The sequence below is a fragment of the Columba livia genome, chromosome 1 (genome assembly GCF_036013475.1).
Source record: "Columba livia isolate bColLiv1 breed racing homer chromosome 1, bColLiv1.pat.W.v2, whole genome shotgun sequence".
NCBI classification, from domain to species: domain Eukaryota; kingdom Metazoa; phylum Chordata; class Aves; order Columbiformes; family Columbidae; genus Columba; species Columba livia.
The window spans coordinates 122,510,257-122,517,359 of record NC_088602.1 but is presented as its reverse complement, the minus strand read 5'-3'; the positions used below and the strand labels follow the sequence as shown (position 1 = coordinate 122,517,359).

Here is a 7,103-nt window from a genome sequence, read left to right as displayed (position 1 = left end):
AGAAAAACTTATCATGAGAAAAGACACCAATCCTACTGGAGACACACCCTCCTAGAAGAACACCCACGTGAAATGTTGTTTCCCAGCATTTGACAGCCAGGAGCCTGCTCTGCTGGTACCCTCCAGATGGGGATAGTGCTGGTGAACTGATTGCATCTGCTCCCATCAGTGACTTTGTAGAAATATAGGCTTACAGAGACACATATATGTATGTGCACACAATCTGTGAGAAGTGTTTGCTCCTGGAAGCAGGTAAGTCCTTGTTTTGTAACAATTTGCTAACCTGCAGATTTCCTGGGGAAATAATTTCTCCATTCAGCTCCACTTAGAGTGACACACAGTCCATTAAAAGCAAGTCCACCATGTTTTGCAGGGCATGTCACCAGCTGGAGGCTTACCTCAGGACTCTTGGACTCTGCTGATTCAACTCCATTCTGGCATACAAATTAGCACACAGCCTTAATCATCAAATTCAAGCAATGCTTCCTCAAGTCATGAATGCTGAAATCATTCTACTAGGAGGTTTACAGTTTGCTATCCTAGCCAATTTTTCCAGCACAAACTGCACCACACTTCCCAGCAGGGAAAGTTAACCCCCTTGGTGTGGAAAAAAACACAGAAAAGTTCTGGGATCCCTTTACATGGTAAGAAAGGTCTGGACATGGTTTACTTTTTTGATTTGCTTTCCACCTCCAGAGTAGATGTGTAATATGAAAGACACCTAAATTGAAACTTTGGTCTAAATGGGGGTTTGGTATTAGATGGACTTCAGAGGAGCAAGGATTGTTGGGCATCACACAGACAGGTATGTTCGGCATATATAAGGTATTAATACTTAAGCTCACATCCTCTTCTGTTCTCTTGTTTCCTAGTGAAACTTGCTGGTCTTCTTGTGTTGATGACTGTTCATGTCTGTCTCGCTGATCTTCATTGATGTTCCTCTTCTCTGCATGAGTGCTGAGCAGCCTGGCAGCCAGAGGCTGTGGATACCACTGGTTGCGCAGACCCTCCGGGAAGTGTCCTGCATCTTACGCAGAATAACAAATAGACTTGCACCTCAGACACTACAAATCCTAATTTCTTACGGATGAGTAACTGCGAGTAAATCAAGTCACTAGTCAGGAGAGAAGGATATTTCATAAAGGAAATGTGAGACAGTCACTACAATTTTTTTCTGTTAATTTTTGCCATTCCACAGAGCCTCCTTCAGCTTTTGGCACAGGCATGCTAAAAAGAAAGCAACCTTGGCCATGTTATCTGGGTCTTGTTAGAGAGGCTGGCTTTGTGATGGCTTTGGTCTCAGCTTTGGTTTGTTTTGCTTCTAAAACTGGTAACATTTCCCTTCTGAAAGGAAACAATTACTAGGACTGAAAGAAACAATTCAATTTCATTAGGAAGAATCAAAGAACACTTCTAAAGTTCTACCTGAAGAGCAGTGAAAAACAGGCCATCTGCCCTGCAGAAATCCAGTACTGGACTGTTTTCAAAAAGCCCTCAAGTGAGTTGCTCTGGAAAAAATGAGACTTTTTCTGCCTATTTGTTTTCTGAGCCTATGGTGTGCATTTAATCTTATTTCCATTTTTCCTTCTCAACGACAAAAGTTAACTTTTACTCTCAGAAAAACTACACTTTTGCACTGAGGATAAATCGTGCATTCACTGCCACAAGTACAGAGGTGAGGCCATTGCTCTCCCTCTCATTCAGCAGGCTCTGAACCACTCTGCTCGGGGGCCACTGGTCTCTGCCTCACAGCACTGAGCCTGTGCATTTCTCTTTACAATTTCCATTTCCTGGGAAAAAGTTATCTTTGAAAAGCAGCAGCTAAGCTCACTCACCTCTTCTTTTGTTGTTGTGTTTATACATGTACATTGATGGTTTTAAACCATAGCCACAACTGAAGATCACATTGATGCCCATGACTACCACAGGAAAAAAACAAAATGAAAAACAAAACAAAACAAAAAAAAACCCCACAGACAATTAGTCTACCAAAAAAGAAAAAAAAAAAAATAAGGAGCATTTAATGTCAGAAAAATCTAATTCAAGGAATGTCAGGTTGAAGCCTCCATTGTAACCTCCATGCATGTGGCATGACAAGCTTCAAGGCAAGCTGAATCAGCACACAATTTTCAGGATGCAGGGAACAATTGTCCTTTAAAGGCTAAGTAACTCTTGGTTAATACATCCTTTGAGATTGAGTTCTGAGGTTGTTTTCTGAAGGCCCAACTGCAGAAACTCCAGGTCTCAGGAGGCATCCCTGGGCAGACCTGGTCAGAAGGATTTTGGCAGCATAGATGCCTTTCCAGGTGCTACCAAATACAGTCCATTCCAACTTCTCCTCTAGCACATGTCCTTTTATCCATCGCAGGCCAGCCTGGCAGCTTGGAGATCACAGAGGGGAATGTTTCCACATTTCCTTCCTGGTCCTTCACAAAAGTTCTTTCTTCAGGAGAGCAAGCCAGCACTGAAACCAAAACCCCAGTTCTTTCTGTCAGTCTCTTCCAGAGACCACAGTCAGTGTCTGCCACAGGACAATACTCACAAAGCCGTTTCATTGTGTTGTGTTTTAAAGACTTTGGATGCAGTGGTTGTAATTTTTCCGATATTTGGGATGGGGTGTCTGGATAACAAAAGACACTTTGAAAGTCCAAAGAGAAAAAATAGCACTTTAACATTACCATTTTAAGACTCACTGGAGGCATTTCCACTGTCATTAGGAATCTGTCCCACTAGAGGGTACTCTGCTATTATAAAAGAAGTGCTCTGCACTGAGGCTGCACGGTGACACGATCTGTTAAGAGAATCTTTGTAAATACTTTGGAAGGACATTTCTAACACAATTTGTGTAATGATACAGGGAGCTGGTAGGGAGCTTTCCAGCTCAGGCCCTTAAAAATATAACTTTTTCCTCGAAATACTCATTTTGGCACAGTTCTGTCAGTCTTCCTGCAACCTCAGCGCAGATCCCCCCACCTTATTACTTGTGAACCATCAAAGGGCATTCCTGGACATGTCACCTTCTCTCTGGCTTGATCCTTACTGACGTTGACCCAACATGGTTGGTTTCTCTCACTCGGGTCTCCCTGGTCACAAGTACCCAAGCATACACATCCGCCTGTTCATAGTCCCAGCCCGGTCGCTGGCACCAGGCCCCCATACAAACATGCACATCAGCTAGGGAGGCTCTCATCCAGGACAAGAGTTGGAAACTGAGTTTAATGAGAGGACAGGACAGACCATGGGGATCAGGTACTGGGTATGGCCACACAAGCGTACTGACCATCCGCTTGCATATATGCATTCAGACCCTTTTATCCCTCTGTATCCCCAGGCTTTTTCCTCCCCAAATTACCCTGACCCCTCCCTTTCTCACCTTTGGTTCCTATAATAAGTCCTGTGCAATCCCAAAATGCTCTGCCCTTGCATCTCAGCATGTGTCCAAACCCTTATAGGCAGTGACCCCCTCAGTTCCAAAGGTGTTCCACTGATGACTCTTCTGAGTGGGTTTCATGCCCAAAGTCTGGGGCTGAAGGTCTCCTGGGACATCACTGGGAGGGGCCTGGGCAGGCTGTGCCTTCCTCTGAGTCCTTAGTTTGGGTTTCCCAACCAACCTTGGACTCCCGTGCACCTCTGGGATTGTGGACATGGGGTTTTAGTGGACTGATGGCTCTCCCGTGCTGGGCCAGGGAGCAGCCGGGGCAGGTGTTATCTGGACGCCCCCATCTGTCGTTGCCTTTCTGTTCTCCTCCATGGGCATGCAGCCAAGTTCCTTGGCATGGGCGTTGCTGTTGAGGTTCTCCTCTAAGAACAAGTGCCTGCAATTTTTTTTCTCTCTCAGTTTTCTCTTCAGATGTGGTAGCCTTTAGTGAAGTGAGGAGCCTGGTGTCTGCTCCTGCAAAAGACCCAGCACAGTGGTGTGGTAACCATGACAAAGCTCTGTGTTACCTGGCAGAGAGAAGTGATGAAATGGCAAGAGGGCTTCATTCACGACACAGGAATAGCAAGAGCTTGCAAGGAAAGCAGGTAACCCAAGGGAGGTCAAAGGAAAGTAACTACTGGATTTGACTCCTAGCTGTGGTCACTTATTGGTTTTATCTGTGGGTGCCACGAACCCTGCTGAGCACCTTTATGCCTGCATGACCAGCTAAGCAGACTTTTCTGGGAAAAATTCTGCGTGAGGCTACTGGTTACAGCACCTGAGCTCTGCAGTGTTACCTCACCTTTGTCCAGAAGGCACATCCCGTCTGCCCTCCTGGGCATTTCCAGTATCTCTTCCATGCCTTTCCACCTAATCATTGGCCATCTTCTCCTTCATGCTCCAGGCCTTCCCCAGCATTGATAGAGGTTAGATAGGGTACCCATGGTGCCATCTACCCAGTGTGGTTGTCCCATGCAGCAAAGACATGGCAGCAGGACCAGACCCCAACTCTCAGTGGAAGGGTTTTGTCACATTCCTGGTAAGTGTTGCAAAGGCTTTGGAAGGATGTGAATAATTACAGGAAGTCTTCGGCATTTGCATTACCTCATTTTGATGCACAATGTGCTGGACCTTTGGTGTGTGCAGGCTCATGGCTTTCTGCCTTAGGTCTTGATTTAAGGCCTTCTCCTCCTCAGGTGTTCCAGGTGCACCCTTTCTCTCTAGTCTAGAAGAAAAAACATTTACTACTCACATAATGCTTAGAAAGCTCCTGGCAGTCCAAGCAAATCTTGGTAGTTTAAAGAAGCTGTTACCACCTGAATAAGTTTCCAGGGAGGGATATAAAACCACCAACAGGAAACAAGAAAGGCAAATTACAAGGTGAACATGAGCAAACCATGTCATTTGCAAGAAAACAAAAAAATTATTCTTACTTTTTCTTTCTTCTGTTGATTAGTTTTATGGTGCAAAGTATCAAGATTGTGAAGAACAGCCCTGCTATTGACACTGCCATGATAATTATGGTTTTCTGAACGCCTAGAAAAAGAAACCAATAAGCTCACAGAGAACACAGAGAGATGTCAACCTGTTTGTTGTGTCCTATTCCAGAGGCTGGGACTGAAGTAAAACATTCATCAGTGTGTGCTCATTTATTCTTCAAAAAAGAGAAAGGAACAGCATAGCAACACAACACTGTGGTAGATGAAGAATTATTTTGTTTCTTTAAAAAATATTGATAATGTCTCCCTATCCCTGGTATTGGGGTGGAGTCAAAACCAGCATTTTTAATCCTGAGCTATTTGTGTTTCTCTTTCTGTATCAAAAAAATTGTCACGAGGAATATTGCCTGTCCTTCCTGAGACACACCCTCCTGCAAGAACATCCATGTGAAATGTTGTTCCCCAGCATCTGACAGTCAGGAGCCTGCTCTGCTGGTACCCTCCAGATGGGGATAGTGCTGGTGAGCTGATTGCATCTGCTCCCAATCAGTGACTTTGTAGAAATATAGGCTAACAGAGACTTATACACATATGTATACACAATCCTACGTCTTTATTTGGTATAGATTTGCACACACCCACCACACAGACACAAAGGTACCATAGCGAAGAGCCTTCTGGATGGTTTCAAATCATGCCATTTTCATCTAGCATGAGGTTGGAACTCCCAGAAAAATGTCTAGTGAGACTTAAATAAGCACAAGCTGCACTCCCACAATTGCACCTTTCCTAAGTGCTCCCCACTACACATTGCACCTCTCCATACAAACACAACCTACCTTCCCTTCCTTCTGCCAGGTAAACTACCTTCATTTTCCTTCCCTGGGGGTGGTCAAGGAGGCAGACCAAGACAAAGCAGTGGTTGGCAGAGAAGGTAAGTCTGTTTGCCACTGTTACTGTTCCATTTGCATTTTGGATTTGGTGTATTTCGGGGGACTCATCCATGTTCCCATCAGCCAGCCAGGAGATTTGGGGCACAGGCTTTCCTGTTGCTGAACAGACTGCGGTGAGGAGACCCTTGGTGGGGAGGTGGGAATCGTGTTCCACTGTTAGCTCAGAAATTGCTGGAGGAAAAAGACAAGGCCTGTGTTGAGTTAATGGTCAAAGCTGGATGAGTCACCTCTCTGTAAAGGGGTTCTTACCTAGAAGCATCTTCTGGCTTATTTACCTTCACTTCCTCAGAGTAAAGTTGTGACAATTCTGGAGATTGTCCACCAAGGAACTGCTGTTGCATGGCAAGTCTACATGGGGGAGGGGATAATGCCTTACTGACCTCCTGACTACGTTAGACTTGTGCTGAGTGCCAGAAAGTGAGATGTGAGTGGAAAACTTACTTTGGACGTTGAGGTATATGTCTTTGCTGAAAGAGCCATGAGGGAACACATTGAAAATGCATCTGTAATAGGACTCATCCTCAAACGTCAGATTTTGGAGTGTGATAGCTGAGGCCTTCAGGGTTGCTCTCATGAAATGCGCCTTCTTCTGATATGACCCAATTAGCCTCATCCCATGGCTTGGGCTGTAGGTGGCTATGTTCTGGAATGAAGACCCATTTCTCTTCTGCCAAGTGACTTGTAGAACATCCACCGAGAGTGAGAAGTTACAATATAAATTTGCCTCTCCACCAAGGGCTGCTGCAATAATGCTCTCAGATTTCACAGCTGCCTTCAAACCTAGGAACAAAGCAAACCCCAAAATCAGAGCAAGGGGAAAGGCAATTCACTCAGGGAAGGCTACAGTGTCTTGAAGTGTACCGTCACAGTGTTCCCATCTTGCAGTGCATCTGAGCAAGGAACTCTACCATGAGACCATGTGACACACTGGGAGACCTCAGATACATTGGTCTCATGGGTGGCCATCACTTCATGGCCTGGGTTGCACAGTTCCTGTGGTGAGGAGGGGACAGAAGAGCAGGCAGGCTTCTTAGCAGGCATGGCAAACTCAAGCCCTGCTTCTTCCCAGTGTGTTACTCTTGGCTTCTCATTGACAACAGGAGCTCAGAAGTGTCCTGTACAGACCCAACACATGGCAACCACCCAAAGAAAGCAGATCTTGCTCCTGCGACCATCCCTGCTCCCCTCTCACCAGCACCTGCAGGGGTGCAGGGGAATGCGGAGCAGCCCAGGCATCCTGCATCTGAGAGGCAGCTCAAACAACTGCAGAGGGAAATTCCCCAGCCCCAGCCT

The 7,103-nt window shown here is 45.6% G+C and overlaps 1 pseudogene; it reads right to left on the bottom strand.

Annotated features, from left to right (window-relative positions):
• LOC135578313 (uncharacterized) lies at window positions 1-6,624 on the bottom strand (annotated as a pseudogene).
• Window positions 6,625-7,103: the final 479 nt, after the last annotated feature.